This window comes from Chrysochloris asiatica, unplaced genomic scaffold, assembly GCF_000296735.1.
Source record: "Chrysochloris asiatica unplaced genomic scaffold, ChrAsi1.0 scaffold00209, whole genome shotgun sequence".
Classification (NCBI taxonomy): Eukaryota; Metazoa; Chordata; class Mammalia; order Afrosoricida; family Chrysochloridae; genus Chrysochloris; species Chrysochloris asiatica.
Genome location: NW_006408727.1, coordinates 4694250 through 4700121, shown reverse-complemented (window position 1 = coordinate 4700121; position 5872 = coordinate 4694250).

The following is a 5872-nucleotide window of genomic DNA, read 5'->3' as shown; positions in this document are numbered from 1 at the left end:
TCCATGCTGCGTTGGTCTTTGTATATGGCATGAGGTAAAGGTCTTGTTTCAAGCTTTTGCATATCGATTTCCATTGAGATTTCTTTAAGACCACTCCAAATTTTAGTATGGTGGTGGTTGTATGCTATTGAGCCGATTCTGACTTGTAATGTCCCTATATAGGATTTATGAGGCTGTAAATCTGTACAGGAGCAGATGGTCTCATCTTTCTCCCACTGAGTGGCTGATGGATTTGAACTGCTGACTTTACAGTTAACAGCGCAATGTGTAATCACTATGCAGCAAATGTGTTGCTGTCAAATTCATTGCGATGGATAGTGACCCTATATGACAGAGTAAAACCACTCCATAGGGTTCCCAAGGCTGTAACTCTTTATCAAAGCAGACTGCTTCATCTTTCTGTACATGGTATGACTGATCAGTCTGAGCTGCTGATCTTTTGATTAGCAGCCTAATATTTAACCATGGTGCCACCAGGACTCCTATGGTAGCCCATAACACCAATAAAGGTATTATGTATATGTGCCATCCCATGAACTCCTCCCTACAGGTCCTCTTAGACCATGTCTGTGGTTGTCACTTCAAGGTTCTGAATCTTTTTGTGATAATGTCAGTGTATCTGTGGGGCCAAATTATAACTCTCACAGCTAAATATTGAATACCGTCTATTATGTGTGGTAGGTGCATATGTAAATCCCTTATGTTTTCCTCTCCCTCATGTTACCATATCTTCCTTTTCCTTCAGGTTTTCAGTAGATCTTTGATTCCTCTTGCTCATCTCCCATTCATTTATTTTCAGAACTGGATATGGTTCCAATCACCAATGATTTTTCTCCTGGACTCTGGGGTCCCCTTCTCTAAGTTAGAGAGATAAACTAGGGCCCAGAGCCTCAGTCCTAGTAGCACTGCCTCAGTCCCCTGGCCACCTTGGCTGGCAGACTGGAGTGTGTCTAAATGGTTGTCACCCCCCTGTGCCTATGCAGGGGTGTACCTTAGGCTGCAATATGGGTGGAAAGGAATCATATGAGCTTTTTCCAGAGCATCCTATAGACTTGCTGGACCCTTGTATAACCTAATTCCCATCTTGTCTTCTGAGGGAAATACTGCATAGAAATGAGTGAAGCTCTGGGTAACTTCCAACCAACCAAGGGCAGCTGGTAGGCAACAGGCAATTCTAGTACACATTTAATATAGTGGTGTGGCACTGTATAGTCAGCACTAGACTGCCAACCACAAGGTTGGTAGTTCAAACCCACCAGCTGCTCCTCAGAAACCCAGTACAGGGCCTCTGAGTCAGAACCAAATTGGCAGCACTTAACAACAACAATAATATACTATCAACAACTTCATTATCTCCTTGAGATGACTTTTGAAATTTTCTGCTTAGCTCTTGTACCACTTCATTTCTTCCATTTGCTTTAGCATCTCTATGCTGGAGAACAAGTTTCAGTGTCTCTTCTGACATCCATTTTGATCCTTTCCTTCTTTCTTGTCTTCTTAATGACTTTTTGCTTTCCTCATGTATGATGTTCTTGATGTCATCCCACAACTCTTCTGCTCTTCAGTCTTTAGTGTTTAATATATCAATCAAATCTGGTCTTCAAATGATTTCCAAATTCAGGTGGGATATATTCAAGGTCATATTTTGGATCTCATGGATTTGTTTTCATTTTCTTCAGCTTCAGTCTGAAATTGCATATGAACAATTGATGGACTGTTTCACAATCTGCCCCTGGCCTTGTTTTGATGGATAATGTGGAGCTTTTCCATTGTCTCTTTCCACATATGTAATCAATTTTATTTCTGTGTATTCTATCTGGTGAGGTCCATGTGTATTATCATCTCTTATGCTTTCTAAAGAAGTAATTTGAAAAGAATGAGTCATTGGTTTTGCAGAATTCTATCATGCAATCTCCAGCATCATTTCTATCACCAAAGTCATATTTTCCAATTACTGACCATTCCTCTTTGTGCAAAACCGTTGCATTCCAATCACCATTAATGATCAATACATCTTGATTGGCTGTTTGATCAGTTTCAGATTGAAGAAGTTGGTAGATTTCTTCTTATTTAATCCTCATTGACTTTAGTGGTTGTTGCATAAATTTCAATAATTGTAATATTAAATACTCTTCCCTGTAGGCACATGGATATTATCACAGACAGTGTTGTACCTCATGACTGATCAGGATATATATTTTTTGACAGTGAATGCAACACCATTCCTCTTCAATTTGTCATTCCCGGCATAGTAAACCATGTGGTTGTCAGATTCAATATGGCCAATACCAGTCCATTTCAGCTCACTAATGCCTAAGATATCAATGTTTATGCATTCCATTTCATTTTTGACAATTTCTAATTTTCCTAGACTCACACTTCATGCATTCCATGTTCCAATTATTAATGGATGTTTGCAGCTGTTACTCTTCATTTTGAGTTGTCCCCCATTAGCAAATGAAGGTCCTGTGGGCTTTTCTCCCACGGGCTTTACTCCATTCACTTTATCATGGTCAACTCTACTTTGAGGAGGCAGCTCTTCTCCAGTTGCATTTTGAGTGCCTTCCAACCTGAGGGGCTCATTTTCTGGCACTATATCTGACAATGTTTCCCTGATATTCATAAGGTTTTCAGTGACTAAATATTCAGAAGTAGTTCTTCACTCCTTCTTCCTAGTCTGTCTTTTTCTGGAAGTTCATCTGAAACCTGTCCACCATGTGTGACCCTGCTGGTATTTAAAATAACCATGGAATAGCTTCAGAATCACAGCAACTCAAATGCCACCACAATATCTTGAGAAGACAAAATCAAATATTACAATTAAAGGGGCAAAAATCTGGAGTCAGAAAACCAAAAGGGAAGAACACACTCAGCATTTCTCAAGCTTGGTGAACTGAAGAAAAAATTTCAACATCTACTTTTGTTATTTCAGGATTATCTGGGAAAATTATTAAATGATGCAGAAAGCATAAAAAGAAGATGGAAGGAGTACACAGAGTCACTGTACCAAAAGGAAATGGTTCATGTTCAACCATTTCAAGAGGTAGCCAATGATACTGAAGGAAGAAGTCCAAGGTATACTGAAGGAATTGGCAAAGAACAAGGCAACAGAAACTGATGGAATAAAAATTGAAACCTTTCAAGAAAGTGAGGCTGCACTGGAGGCATTCACTCTTTATGCCAAGAAATTTGGAAGACAACTACCTGGCCAACTGATTGGAAGAGATTGGTGTTTGTGCCCATTCCAAAGAGTTCATCCAATGGAATGTGGAAATCACCAGACAATAGCTTTGATATCGCATGGAAGTAGAGTTTTACTTAAGGTAGTATAGAAACAGCTGCAAGCATTCATTTTCAGAGAACTTCCAGAGGTTCAAGCTGGATTCAGAAGAGAAAGTGGAATGAGGGATCTCATTGCTGATGTCCAGTGGATCTTGGCTGAAAGTGGATAATACCAGAAAGATGATTACCTCTGCTTTACTGAATATGCAAATGCTTTGGATTGTGTGGATCATGACAAGCTATGGACAACATTGCGTAGTATGAACACTTAATTATGCTCATGAGGAATCTGTACCTGGACCAAGAGGCAGTTGTTTGAACAGAACCTGGGAACACTGAATGGTTTATCAAAGTAGAAAAGATTGAACTTGTCAAAGATTTCATTCATCTTGGATCAACTATCAACTCTCAGGGAAACAGCAGTCAAGAAATCAAACAACATATTGCATTAGGCAAATCTGCTGCACAAGACCTTTTTAAAGTGTTGAAGAACAAAGATGTCATCTTGAGGACTGAGGTGTGCCTGGCCTAAGCCATGGTATTTTCAATAATCTCATATGCATGTGAAAGCTGGACAGTAAATAAGGAAGACCGTAGAAGAATTGATACTTTTGAGTTACGGTGTTAGAGGAGAATAATGAAAGTTTCATGGGCTGCCAAAAGAACAAACAGATCTGTGTTGGAAGAATGGAAGCCAGAATGGTCCTTGAAGGCCAGGATGGCCAAACTTCATCCCTCATACTTTGTATATATTTTTAGGAGGGACCTCCAGTCCCTAGAAAAGGATATCATGTTTGGTAAGGTGGAGGATCAGAGAAGAAGAGGAAGACACCCAGTGTGATGGATTGGCACTATGGCAACATCAGTGGGCTCAAGTGTGGCAACAATTTTGTGGTTGTCCCAGGACCAGGCAGTGTTTCCATCTGTTGTGCATAGGGTTGCTATGAATCAGTACTGAATCTATGGCACCTAACAACAACCAGAACCTCGTTATCTGGCATTTCACATTCATGATAATTGTAAAAAGTCTACTATCTATTTTCTCTGTTAACAATATGCATGTTGCAATAATGAACACTGAGGTGCAAAGTGAAAATAAGGCTGGCTGTGATAGCTAAGGCTGTCAACTTGGCTGGGCCATTATTCTCTGTAATTTGGCAGTTTTGTAATGATATCATTTTGATGTGATGTAATGATGCATCCATTCTCCAATGATGCATCCATTCTCCATTTTGTGGTCTGATGTAATCATCCGTCATTTTCATATAACAGCAATTTTCAAATTATAATTTGGGCTTGGAACCTAACCATGTCTATTAAGTGAAGAGTAGATGTAATTCTATTGTACAACCTTGTCTATGATCCTGTATTTTCAGTGGATTCATACAACACAGTAAGCTACTCATTTATAAAAAAATTAACAAAAACAAATATTCTATTTATAACTATAAATATGCAATATATCAGTATAGATCAGGAGAAAAATCTTCCTTTAAAAATATAATGTATTAGAAAAAAGTACCTTTAAACAATATTAAAAATTTATAATTGTCAAGGACATTTTCTGTAAAGTGTTACTAACAGCATTTTGTTTTATTTTACAGAAGCAGCTATCCTTAATTTCATTACTCTTGTGCAATAAAGGTATTGACTTCTGAAAGAAGTTACCTACCTTTTGGCAAATAAAATAAAATTGGTTATAGTTTTCCTTTTTATTCTTGGTTTAATTCAAATTTCAATGCAGTTTGTTCCATCAAGATGAAGAATTATATATTTTACAGTATAATTCCCATGTTCATCAAATACATAGTATGCTTCCATATTAGGAAAATACCAGATATACTTTGTAAATATATAATCAAATTGAATTTTCACCCACACAGAAAGGATGTGGGCAGTTTCTTACTGATAAACAATTAACTTATAAATAACTTTTTATGAAATGGGTGTGAAGTCAGAAGTCATCTCATTTCTTTGGTGATAATATCCTTTATTACTTATTCAGAACCCTTGGGAGTAATTTATGGAATTATTAACACTTCAGAATTCTCTTGGTACTACACTTTAGAAAACGTATGAGGTGAACGCACATAAGCAGAGTGATCTGTGAACCTAACCATCTTCTCATAACGTTGTATTAATCAACTAGTAATAAAATATGTCTGAGCATACTGTTATTATTGTGTTTATTTAGTAGGTAGGGGAGACAAATAGACAATTAAAAAGAAACTAGAGTGAATTCAAGGTTATTCCTGTTTGCCTCTCTTGCATACTGGCATTTGAATTTTCTCCATTAAGAGGAAAAGAAAAACATAGGGCCAAGTACAGTGTGCTTGAAATTGTGGCATAATCACAAGTCATCTTATCTATGTACAACCATAAGGCAAGTAATCTGTTTTTAAAGTACGTTGTTTTAATATGCATGAATTAATTATAAATATCATGCAGAGATACAGGTGTGGACATTCTTTTTTTGGTATCTGTTCATTGGTCTCTAGATTCGCACCTCCATTCTGGTGACTAGAGGGGACACCTGAACGAATGGACACCTACCCCCACTCCCACCCCTGGAGGGTTCTACTATGCATGC